The sequence below is a fragment of the Sminthopsis crassicaudata genome, chromosome 3, assembly GCF_048593235.1.
Source record: "Sminthopsis crassicaudata isolate SCR6 chromosome 3, ASM4859323v1, whole genome shotgun sequence".
Taxonomy (NCBI): Eukaryota; Metazoa; Chordata; class Mammalia; order Dasyuromorphia; family Dasyuridae; genus Sminthopsis; species Sminthopsis crassicaudata.
This window is the reverse complement of record NC_133619.1, coordinates 285,283,560-285,296,415: the sequence shown is the minus strand read 5'-3', so window position 1 is coordinate 285,296,415 and position 12,856 is coordinate 285,283,560. Positions and strand designations below refer to the sequence as shown.

At 35.0% G+C, this 12,856-nt stretch overlaps 1 protein-coding gene across 3 annotated transcripts in view; it reads right to left on the bottom strand.

Annotated features, from left to right (window-relative positions):
• The window catches only part of TAB3 (TGF-beta activated kinase 1 (MAP3K7) binding protein 3), an 80,628-nt gene extending 68,667 nt beyond the window's left edge, over window positions 1-11,961 (bottom strand). Inside the window, exon 1 of one of the 3 annotated variants that reach the window (XR_012488034.1) lies at window positions 11,617-11,960. The gene's annotated coding sequence lies outside the window, so the exon portion shown is untranslated. Of the gene's footprint in view, window positions 1-11,616 lie in introns of all 3 variants that reach the window. The other 2 variants (XM_074300857.1, XM_074300858.1) reach the window with 2 other exon arrangements.
• Between the last annotated feature and the right edge of the window lie 895 nt (window positions 11,962-12,856).

The following is a 12,856-nucleotide window of genomic DNA, read 5'->3' as shown; positions in this document are numbered from 1 at the left end:
CATAGACTCCAGTTTCTGGAATAAATACTCCTTATTTAACAAAAATTGCTGGAAAAATTGGAAAATTGTATGGCATAGATAACTAGGCATAGATCAACATCTCATACTTTATAAAGCTAAGGTCAAAATGGGTCCATGATTTAGACATAAAAGGTAATAGTATAAGCAAACTAGGAGAGCAAGAGTTGGTTTACCTACCTCAAATATTTAAAGAAAAGAGAAAATTTAAAAATTGAGAATAGTAGGAAATGCAAAATTGATAATTTTGATTAAATTAAAGTTTTGTTTTGTTTTGTTTTCCACAAGCAAAACCAATGCAACCAAGATTAAAAGGGAAACTGAAAGTTGGGAAACAATTTTTTACAGCCAGTTTCTGATAAAGGCCTCATTTCTAAAATATATAGAGAAAAGAATCAGATTTTTAAGAATACAAGCAATTTCCCAATTAATTAATTAATGGCCAAAGGAAGAAATTAAAGCTTTCTGCAATCATGAAAACATGCTAAAAGTCATTACTGATTAGAGAAATGCACAACTATCATATTGACTAAGATGGCAGGAAAAGATACTGATGAGTGTTGGAGGGGATATGAGAAAATTCCATTAATACAATCTTTGTGGAATTGTGAACTGAACCAACCATTCATTTATGCCCAAAGGGCATCTCCTTTGATCCTGCAACACTTCTACTAAGTCTATATACCAAACAGATCTATAACAGGGAAAAGCACACACAAATGCAAAAATGTAGTGACTCTTTTTGTGGTGGCAAGGAATTGGAAATTGAGGAGATACCCATCAAACTGGGGAATGATTGAATAAATTTATGGCATGTGAATGTAACTGAATATTATTGCTCTGTAAGAAATGAAGAGCTGGCTGATTTCAGAAACGCCTGATGCTAAGTGAAGTGAGCAGAATCAGAACACTGTACACAGTAACAGCAAGATTGTGCGATGATCAATTATGAAAGACTTAGTTCTCAGTAATACAGAGATCAACGACAATTCCAATAGACTTGAGATGGAAAATATATCTGTATACAGAGAAAAAGCTATGGAGACAATGTAGATCAAAACATACTATTTTCACTTTTTTTGTTGTTTCTTATTTCTTCTCAATTTTTCCTTTTTGTTTTGATTTTTCTTTCACAATATGACTAATACGGAAATATGTTTAAAATAACTGTACATATAGAACCTACATCACATTGCTTGCTGTCTTGAGAGAAGTAGGGAAGGGAGAAAAAAATGTGGAACTCAAAAATCTTACAAAAGTAAATGCTGAAAATTATCTTTACATGAAATTGGAAAAAAAATTAAGTAAATGAAAAAACCAACCCTGCACATCAAATTTTGAAAGTAGCACTAACAAGCTGGATGATTACCAATGGGTGTTCACAGTAATCAAAATCATATTATAGGAGGATCAGTTAAATGATATGACATTAATTAACTCATTCAGCAATCAAACTGACCAATTTTTGCCACATGACTAGTCTTCCTCCTCTCCAGTCATATTTTTCATGGTAATATGTCTTAAGCTACTTCTTATACTCAGGTAATTATTAGAAATATGCCAGAATTTACTGAGACCTACCATGTACCTCTCCACTACTCTTTGGGTCAACTACAAGTTTGCTTTTTCAAAAACTGTTCTATTCCAAAGTCTGCAACCATAATAGCATTACCAGAAGAATATTAATATCAAAAAGATGTGTGTTCTTGTCAGGGAACAATCTGGGTCTATTAAAAATACTACAAAATTTTCTAAATAAAATCCAGCTTCCTTTATAAATTTTTAATTTTGAGCCTAGCTCATTGTCCATCATTTCTATCCCAGATGAACATAATAATCTATCAGTTCAATGAACTAACCATTCAACTACCTGTCACACTGTGGGAAATAAGCATTTTAAATCCATTTATTTGCTTTTTTACTGAAGATTTTTAGACTAATATGATAAATATCAATAATGCCCTGGAAGGAGGTATTTGATTGGAAATTCTTACTTGATTTTTTCTATGGTGTAGGATACTCCTAGTAGCAAAACTTCATATACCAAACTGGCAAATCATCACAAACACATTATTACAGTCTCATGGAACAATTAAGAGATTAAATAATTTTTCAATAATCATGTGTTGGGGAAGGATTTGAATACAGGACTTTCAGAGTCCAGGGCTAGACTTCTATTCACTGTGTCACAATGCATTTCAACAATGTCCATAAAACATTGAAATATGGTTCTTATATAATAGTAAAGTGAATTTAATTGGAGAAAATACCTAATGTCAGAAAACATTAAAGAATCTTGATTTGATATCAATGAAGAAGAAAAGATAAAGAGATTAAAGGAGTACATTTATTTACCTTATTTCCCAGCTACTTACGTATCTTCTTTTATTTCCCTTTGAAGTAAGTATTAGTCTAATGTTTCATTCCTGAGGTGTAGGAACTCTCATGCTCCAAGCTCTATATGCCTGGAGTTACAGATAATCATATATTTTCACTATGGGAGAATTTGTGATACCACTTTTAAATTTTTCTAGACTTGGCATTAGAATAACAAGTTCAAGTCTCAACCCTGACACTTCTTGTGTCACCCCCAGAAAGTCACCACATCTGTAAACTGTACTTTCCTTATCTGGCTTATTATGAAGAAATCACTTTGTGGATTTCTATATATAAACTGCAGTATGGTTTAGTAGAAAGAGTACTGGATTTGGCATCAGAGGACTTGGGTTTAAATGCTAGCTCAGTTACTAATTAACTATATGGACATGGACAAGTCACTTAATCAATGTGAGCCACATTTTTCTCATCTGTAAAATGTGTGTAACAACTCTTGATGTACCTAAACTCATAAAGTTGTTCTGAAGCTCAAAAAAGATAGCATCTATATAAAGTACTTTGCAACCTTATTTCATCTTGCGGGACCTTGGGTTTTCACATTTGAGTTATTCTGAACTTTTAACTGTTAATCAGCAATTAGGAACACACAAAAAAATTTTTTTAATTAATTTATCTAAATATTGCATTTAGCATTAATTGTATTAGCCATAAAATTGACAAAGTAATTGGAAGTTCCAGTTAAAATTCTAGAAAGTGTTCACACAATTGTTTGTATAACAAGTTAAATTAAAAGATTTAACATTTTAACGTAATTTAAAGAAGAAAGTCATTTAGCTTTCTGAGTAGAAGCCTTGTGAAAGATCTATGGAATGATACCATAATGATACCATACCACAATTATAGGATTCTGCATGAGGAACAAATACCCACAAATGAGATCATGGCTGAATCAAAACCTGAGGCTGAAATAGAATAGGTTGGGTCCTTGTATACCTTAAACACTTAGAGAATTTCTGAAGCCCCTACTGATGAATTACACACAGATTACATATCAAACCACTTTTCTAATGCCTGAAAATGAGAACCACCATTACTATTTTCAAATACTAATCATGAGGCTCATCAGAATATGAACATAACTATCATCACATTAGCTGCTATAGAATGGGGGAACAAACAGGGAAAGGAAACAATCTGTCATAGTTCTTGCAATGTTTAGTTCCATTTTTAGTGGATTGTTACCTCAATTTTAGTTCAATTTAGTCTTCTATTGTCATCTATGGGCATGAGGTTAGATGATCAGTCATGATTACACTATTATGCTTCAAAGGTTCCTGAATAAGTTAGGTATAAAGTATTTTCTGTAAAGTGAATGGAATGCAAAACCTGACTCCTAAAGGTATTTATTGATAATATCTTATGAATATCATGCCTTTTTATTCAACAATTTATATGCTTTCCAAATTTTTGAATTTAAAAAATTTAATTTTACAAGTCCTAAATAAAGCATACTAACATATTTAGACAATTAAGAGGATTTTAATACATTAGATATAGTTTAAAAGAAGCCAAGAATGTTAAATATAATCTTTAAATTACCTCTTTATAATTACACCTCTGGAGTTCGTTCAGGCTTTAAATGATACACTTGTTTGTAACCAGCATAATTTGATACTCTTATTATTAAAGAAAAAAAAATTAGTATCCAAATATTGGCACATTTGGCAATAGAGAAATGAACAAAACAATACATAGTTAATAACATGTTTTTCCCCCCAATGATTTTCAATTATTTTACTCAAGTCTTAACCATTTATTAAGTGCTTATGTGTTAGGTCCCCTGCTAGGCATCAGATATAAACACAAAGAAATAATTTCTAGTCTCAAGAAACTTGCATTCTAAAGAAGGAGACAGAAACAGTACATATATAATAAATTCAAAGGGAATTAACAGTGTAAAAGCAAGTTGGTCAAATATAACAAAGAGAACAAAGAGTAGTAGCTGATGGAATCGAAAAAGGCTTTATGCAGAAGGTGATACTTCACTAGTTATCACTGCCTCTAGGTGGCAGAAGTGAATAGTATGCACTTCATATGTGGTGTGCAAAAATAAAGAAATGGGGCAACTATATGTGAGAAACAGAGACAGATAGTTGGACTGGATCACAAAGTATAGGAAGGAGAAGAAATGCCTGAGGCCTGAAAAATAATGGGCTGGGATGGGGAAGTGGGGGCTTCACAATTGACATTGTTTCTGTTTTATCCTAGAAACAATAAGGAGCAATCCCCTAGTTTACTGAGTAAATGTTATGACATGTTGAGACCTGAGCTAAAAAATTAATTTTAACAACTGTGAAAACGATGGACCGGAGGGAGGTTTGAAGCAAGGAGAGTAGGGGGAGAGTGTAGTAAATAGTCAACAGTAAGATCAAAAAATAATCAAGAGATTTGGTCACTAAAAAATCACTGGTCACCAGTTTCGGCTGAGTGATGAGACTGGAAGCCAGATTGCAAAGAATAAGAAAAAGAAGAAAAGAAAGAGAAGCAAATTAGAAAAATGGAGGAAAGAAATAGGTTAGTGGTGCATAGAACAATAATTTGAGAGAATGGTAGGGTCTAGTAAAGTTTTAAAGATAGGCTAGATGTGAAGGTATTATATGAAGGCACTAGGCAAGATTAAAAATTAGAAATCTAGAAATGATTGAGACAGAATTTTACCGAAAAAGGAAAAGATGTGAGGAAAACAGAAGGACTAGTTTTGGCAAAGAGAAGGGTTATTTAATAATCAGAAACTGGGGGAAAGGAGTAGGGGATATTATCAAAGACTTTTATGATGAAAACAAGAAGGAACCCATGGTAATAAGCATTAGCAGTAATTTAAGTAGCTTCCATCATAGGTTATAAAAAAAAGCTAGCAAAAACTCCAAAATTAGATATACATGTGATAAAACAAGAAAATATATACATTACAAAATAAACATGATAAAATAAATTCTAAACTTAGTTGAAAACACTTGGAAGGAATAGTAGAAATGAGATTATTTCATTTATGGTAAATCTCAGTCTAATTAATAACAATAATATTTGCCTTACCATTAAAAATGAGATAGAATAAATCTTGTAACTTATGTTTCAAAAAATGTCTTAATTTCAGACTCTTTCTTTATAGACTGTCTTAACTATCCAGCTACTAAGTGCCTATATCAAACCAAATATCAGATTAAAAACACCTCTACAGATTACCATTATTATCTAGAGTTTAACATAACAACCAATCTCTAATTTACAGAGTATCTTGCAAAAGTTCCTTGGAAAGCCAATTATTTGGACCTCATCACTCATTTTCCTACAGAAACAATACTGCACATAGATAATTAAGATTTCCTGAGTTATTCCACAAAATTTCTTTAATCTACACAGTACTTAAAATGATTCAATTGAAACATTTATTAAGTACTCACTATTACATGCAAAACATTATTTTCAACTATGAGGAATCAAGAGATTAGAAAAGAAATGGGCAGGTCTGCTCACAAGAACCTTACAAGAAAAAATTTCAGAGTTCTAACCAGAAATATACCTCATCTCACCATAATGTCTGGCAGCTACATATATATCATTTCCCACACCTGAGACAGTGAAAATTGAGAATCCCATAGCTCACAGTCAGTAATAGCAGAGTTCCAAAAGAGTGGATAACTAGTAGGGAATGGTAGTAGCAGACTCAGATAAGGGATCTCTAAGATCAAAAGTGAAAAGTTAAAGTATGGATTTTAGTCTGAGGAATATCAAAGTTCTGAGAGATTGAAAATTTAAATGGGAGTAAAGAATCAGCAAAGAAAGCAAGGTAGAAAATGGTGTATAGAGAACAGGAAACAATGTGATGTATGCTTAGTGTTTGCCATCCCTTGCAGCCTAAGTTGGGGGAGGATAGCTGAGTAGAAAAAAGTGGGAGAAAAACAACCTCTAACTTGAAGAAAAATTATTTTCCATTTCTTTCTTCTTCCCCCAATCACGTGCTGGAAGGGTAAGACAATGTCAGGAAAATGTCCAGACAGCAGCAGGATTTGTTATAAGTAAAAGAAAAGAAGAGGTTGTTATTACAAGAGAAGAGAATGTGTAGCATGGAAGAAGCAATTCCTGTGATCAGCTTGCTGAGTAATACATATCAGAGATCTTCAGTTAGGCACTTGCAAATTAGGGTTTTGCCAATACAGTACATTCAAAATCACTCTAATATCACACAAAATCTCATAGTTGGAAGTTACTTTAAGTGCCAATTCTATTTGAACCAGATACCCTTAACAACATATCTGGATAAGACTTCCAGAAAATGAAATCTCACTACCTCCTAAAGGAATTATTGAGCTTTTAAATAACTTTGTTTTCCTCAGATTCATAGATTTAAAAATACAAGGCAACTTAGAGGTTATCGCCTTAATGTTGAACCTTAAAATTCCTCTAGACATTTTTTAGAATTTGTTCCCAATTCTGCCCTGTGAGGCCTAGGAAGAATGAGACAGACATGTTTTACATCCAAAAACCTGACTTTGGGGGCCTATGTTTTATCTAGTATTTAAAATAAATTTTTCTGGTAATACCAGGGACTTAAGGTTATGTGGTCTGTGGAAAAAAAATTTAAACTAACATCATATCATCTGAATAACCTCATATCATCTGAATATTTGCAGTGTTCTAATGATTTTTCTTATTTTCACCTAAATTTTGAAACAGAAAAATTACACAAATAAGAAGATGGTTCCATAGCATGTTTTCTAGTCAATTGAAAATGCTCTAAATCAATTCAGAAAGTTTGTCTTATAAGCATTTCCATTATTTTAAAAGATAGAAACATTTAAAATATTTACTCAATTATATTATCCTTACATGTAAACCAACAAATATGGACTTTTTCAAATAATTTATTTAGAAATTTCTCTAACTGTATAAATATGTATACATATATTGTATTTAACATACACTTTAACATATTTAACATGTGTGGGACTACCTGCCATCTAGGGGAAAGGGTGGAGGGAAGGAGGGGAAAAATTGAAACAGAAGTTTTTGCAAGGGTCAATGTTGAAAAATTACCCATGCATATGTTTTGTATATAAAAAACCATAATTAAAAAAAATTTTCTCTGTCAAGCATAATAAAAACATACTAATTAAAATTTATAGGAAAAATTTAACCTTAATTTTAAAAAGTTACAGCTTTTAAAACAACTACATAATTGAGATGAGATATAGCCTAGAACATATAAACTGTCCTTAAGAATAAACAATATATACTTACTTCCTAACCATAGCATACTCAGTATTTCCAAGAGACTCAGGGCACAGGTCCAAATGTTTGCCTAATCTATAGAACCTAGATCCTGTTAGGTCCTTTATCAATTCCTTTGGAACTTCCCAGTTAGGTAACAAGACTATAGGTGAATCCAAATGAATAAAGTTCAGGTACCAATCACTTGCCATCCTTTTTCTGTTTCCTGCTACAAATTCCACCCAGACATGAAACACATTCTGAGATGCAGTCATATACCAGAGAAGCAAAAGCAGAAACCAGTGAAAAGATAGTAATTGATTAATGCCCAACTATAGCAAGTAGTTTGGTCAATTTGCCTACAATTGGCTCAAAATCCAGGGACCTTTCCCTTTACTGACTACTAAGGAGGTCCTGTTAAATTCAGCTACTATATCTTCTAAAACTGAAGGTGTGAGTTTGAAACTTTTCCAATAAAGTCCAAGGAGGAACCAAAAGAGAAGCACATTGCCAGCTATTAAATATTTTACTGGCTAGAACAGATATAATTAAATTATCTTAAGTGGCAATTCACAAAATTCAAAAAAAAGCTATTTTTTTATATAATCATTTTGTCAGTTATGCAATTTAAATTATTGTGCAGAAAATATGAAGCACGGCATTTGATCTTTACCATATCACAGGCATAGGTAAATAAGAAGCAAAAAAAATCCAATATCTTTCAATGATTTTAGGTTTCAGATATGTACCAACAAAGAATCTTTAGATGAGTTCTATAAAAATCCTTTTACTAAAAAATCTGTGTATCAAACTTCTCTGATAAGGGATTGATATCCAAGATATGTAAGAAGTTAACAAATAAAAATTTAAGGCAAATAGCCATTCCCTAACAGATAAGTGGTCAAAGGGTATGAAGAAACAATTCTGAAAAGAATTGCAAAGTATTAACAACCACATTAAAGAATGCTCCAAATCAGTAATAAAAAGAGAAACACAAATCAAAAAAACAGAAACAAAACTTAAGGTTCCACTCCCCCTACAAATTAGCAAGGATGTCAAAAAATGGCAAAAGCCAATATTGACTGGACTGTGGAATGATAGGCACACTAATGTATTGTTGATGGAGTTATGAATTGGTATAACCATTTTGGAAAGCAATCTGAAATTAATCCAAAAAAAGTGACTTATGTATCCATAACTTTGACCCAGAGATTGCATTACTAGGTTTATTCCCCAAAGAAGCCATTGATTAAAAATAAAAAGTCCCTAGTAGACCAAAATGTTTTATAGCAGCACTTTTTGTGAAAGTAAAGAATTAGAATCAAAGTACACAGTCATCAACTGAAGAATACTTAAAAGAAGAAAAAAAAACCTGTCATCTGTAAATGTAACTGTAATGTAAGAAATAATGAATATGATGAATACAGGGATGGATGTTAAGATACATATGAATTGAGACAGACCAAAGTAAGCAAAGTCAAGAAAACTATATACGACTACAACAATGTAACTGAAAAAAACTACTACACACCAAAAGTGAATGTAGCAAAATTATAAAGATTAAGCAAGACATGAAAAAAGATTTGTGAGAGGACAGTGACAAACCAGCACTTCATTAAAGTCCACAAGTGTTGCACACAGCACATATTTTAGGAATTTTTCAATGTTACTGATTGGTTATGCTAAATTTTCTCTCTTTTTTTTTTTTGCTGTGATCTTTTAAAAATACTATTTATTATATATGGGATGGCTCTCTGGAAGGGGAAGAGACAGAAGGGAAAATCATGATGTAAAAAACAAAAATGTCATTAAAAACCTATTAATTTTTTTTTTCTATAAAACTTATGTCTTCTTGGCTATGTAGCAGACTTGAAAAAAATTACTTTTTTGTTAACCACAATAAAATTTCATTTTCTATAGAACTATGCAAAATATAATTCTGTATACTTGATGAGATAATATTTGTGGGTGAGGCCTCTGATAGGAAGTGACCTAACAATGACAGAGTACAGATTCTAATAATTATATTATCGTTTTTTTATTTGTTTATTTATTTATTACTGAGGCAATTGGGGGTAAGTGACTTGCCCAGGGTCGCACAATAGGAAGTGTTAAGTGTCTGAGATCAAATTTGAACTCGGGTCCTCCTGAATTCAGGGCTGTTGATTGAGCCACTGTGTTACCTAGCTGCCCCTAATAATTATATTATCAACACCAGAATGAATTTCTTTTTTTGGTTAAAATTACCTACACTAAAATGTGAATATTTCCTTGAAGTTAATGACTTAGGAAAAATATGTAGATCCTGTTAAGAGGGAAAAAAAAAAAAATCAATAGCACTACATATTTACTTGATTAGCCAAAACAGAAAGACCTGCTTAACAAATTTCGATGAGTACAAGACAACATAACAGATTTACAAAGATAAAATTTCACAACAGGTTTCACTTCACAAATTCTGATTCCTCCATGTCAATAGTACATTCCTTCTGCAATCTTTATACCTTTTTTTATTCATTTCTAAAATTTTCCATTTTTGCTATAAATAACTGACTTCTAAAGCAAGAAATTCATTTTGCCTTCTTGCAAATGCTAAGAAAAAAATAAGTGCATGTAAATAGCCTGTTCTAGCAAATTATTAGCTTTTCCTACTAATTCCAAAAACTATATGTGTCAGGACTAAGTATCATAACTTATTAAAATAGATTAAAATAGACAATAATACCACTGAGGAACATGCTTAATTGAGAGACTTATCCATATAAAAGTGAAATTTTTAAAGAATATCTGACTTCTTTTTAAATAATTTAAGAATACATTAAGTGCTTCAAAATATTCAAATAATGTAAACTTTAGGTATGATATGTAATTCTGTACTTTGTGTAAATATTAATGAAATGATAAAATTCAAAATAGAATCTGAATCAAATCTCTTGAAATCTTGTCTATAATCCTGTGATCTTTTTTTTTTTAGATAAATGAACTAAACATTAATGCAATTAGCAAATATTCACTTCTGCTCTTTATTTCCCTAACCTATTAAGTTTCCTTTCGTAAAATACTTTTTATTTACAGTTAGTACCACCATACCCTCCAAGTTCTCCCTAATATACACAATGAATGAATGTATAATGCATATCAGTATCAGACCTATCCAGGTCCCTAAAAGAAGACAATTAGACCCTTCCTCAATAAAGCTTAGGATGAATGAAAGAGTTGGTAGTGAAATGGAAAGATCCTTAAAGAAGACTATCTCCTCGTGCAAGTTGCAACTTCAGAGAGACAAGCACTATTACTATTCCAATTACATTCCTCGATCTCCAAAATACCACGCTAGATAAATATGCATGATCAAAAGCTGCAAGGGAAGCGAATCTATTCTTTACTAAGGATAATCAAGCCCTTCCTCAGCAATGCTCCTTCTCCAGATAGTAGGAAGGAGAGATTTAAGAAGAAAAGCTGAAACAACCATCCCTCTCCCCCAACCCATTAGTCCAAGCCAGAGGCAACTACGGAGACAAATCCCAAGGCAAACGTTACTACTATGGTAGTTACTACTACTACCACAGCTACTATTATGACACCTTCTTAACTCCCCTTAATACACTGAATGAAAGTGTAAAGAACATCAACAAAATGCAAGCAAAGCAGTCAATCTTGGAACCGTAGAAGCAAGGCCCTTGCGAAAGCTTGTTCTTAGAGAGGGGTACGTGAGCGAAACCGCCAAACACAACACTCCACTCCACCCCACCCCACCCCGACTTTCCAGTCTCCCTCCCACTACACCTGCACCCAGTCTTCCCAACTCCCAGTCCCAAGCCCGAATCCTGCCGGCCGAGCAGAGGATGCCACCGGGCTGGCAAGCTCCTGCGGCCGCCACGGTGAGACCCCGACCCGGCCCCTGGGTCACGGAGCCGACACTCCCCTCGGGCTCCCGCAGCCCCCTTCCGGGCCCCAACAAGTGAAAAGGGGCGGCCTCGCGAGGTCTCTCACCCAGAGCGGTCGCTGCTGCTCCTTCTCCGAGTCCCTCTCTCCCGTAGCGCGGGCGCCCTGGGCTCCTTCCTGCCGGCCCCACCGGTGCCGGGCCCCGCGGACTGGACCAAAGTAGCCTCTCAGCCAGGATAGGGATCCAGACAAGTGCAGTTCCTCCTCCCCCTTGGGTTCCGCCTCCCCCCCCGCCTATCTCCCACCACCACCCCCACGGGGCGCGCGCACGCACAGAGACCCCCCACCCCGGGAATCCCGGGGAACAGTGGCGAGCGAGCGCCCGCGCGGATAGAGGAGCAGCAGCAGCCGCCACGGGCGCCGCCGCCCCCTTTCCTGCCTCCCACCCTCCCCCTCCTTGTATTTCCTGGATCCGGCCTTTACGAGGGGTTGGCAAACGAAGCGACGGGCTTCCAGGACTGCCGCCCGGCACAACCAATCGCCAGCTACAAAGATGGCGCCGGCGGGGGCCGGGAAGGGCGATCTCGCGAGAGTTGTTGGAGGAAGGGGGATATACAGGAAGAAGATGCTGGGAAGAGCTCTGAAGGCGAAATCAGATCGGATTGGCCTAACGGCAAACGCGTTTTCAGCATCGGAAATAAGTTATAGAAAGGATAGATATTACGCATGCTCGAAGTTTTGCACATGCTCAGAACAACTCTTCTGCATCCTGGTTTAGAGTGTGATCAAATCCTCTGTCTTCGGTTTTTAACTTTTTCCTGCGCAAGAAGAGAGATGAAATGGGAGGGAAAGAACTTTAATAGTTTCTAGAGTCATTGCAGAATTAAAAGTTCTTCAGCATGGCTTCCCTGAGACACTTGACTGCCCAATTCCCCAGTAGTCAGCAAATTCTGTAGACCTTTCCTTGGAAAAAACTGTGTGGTCAGCTCTTGCTTCTGTCAGTGTATTGGCCCAGCCCTCATCTTGTGGTTGCGGAATTTTTGGAAGGAAAACCTGGAGGTCACTTCCAACTTCCCGCAAAAGAATTGGCTTTTTTGATTCCTCTGCTCCTCTTCTACTTGCTCATCCGGTTTCCTCAAGTTCTGATCACTTACTTAATCATCCATTGGAACATTCTTAGTCCCTTATCATTAATTCCATAGGCTATCTCCTTAATTCAGAATCTGGCTATTCCTGGATTATTATATAAATTTCCTAACTGGCTTCCTTCCCTGTGATCTCTCATTCCTCCAAAGGATTCTGCCAGTCCAGTTGAAAAAGCAAAAATGGCGCCTGATTCCCTACACCA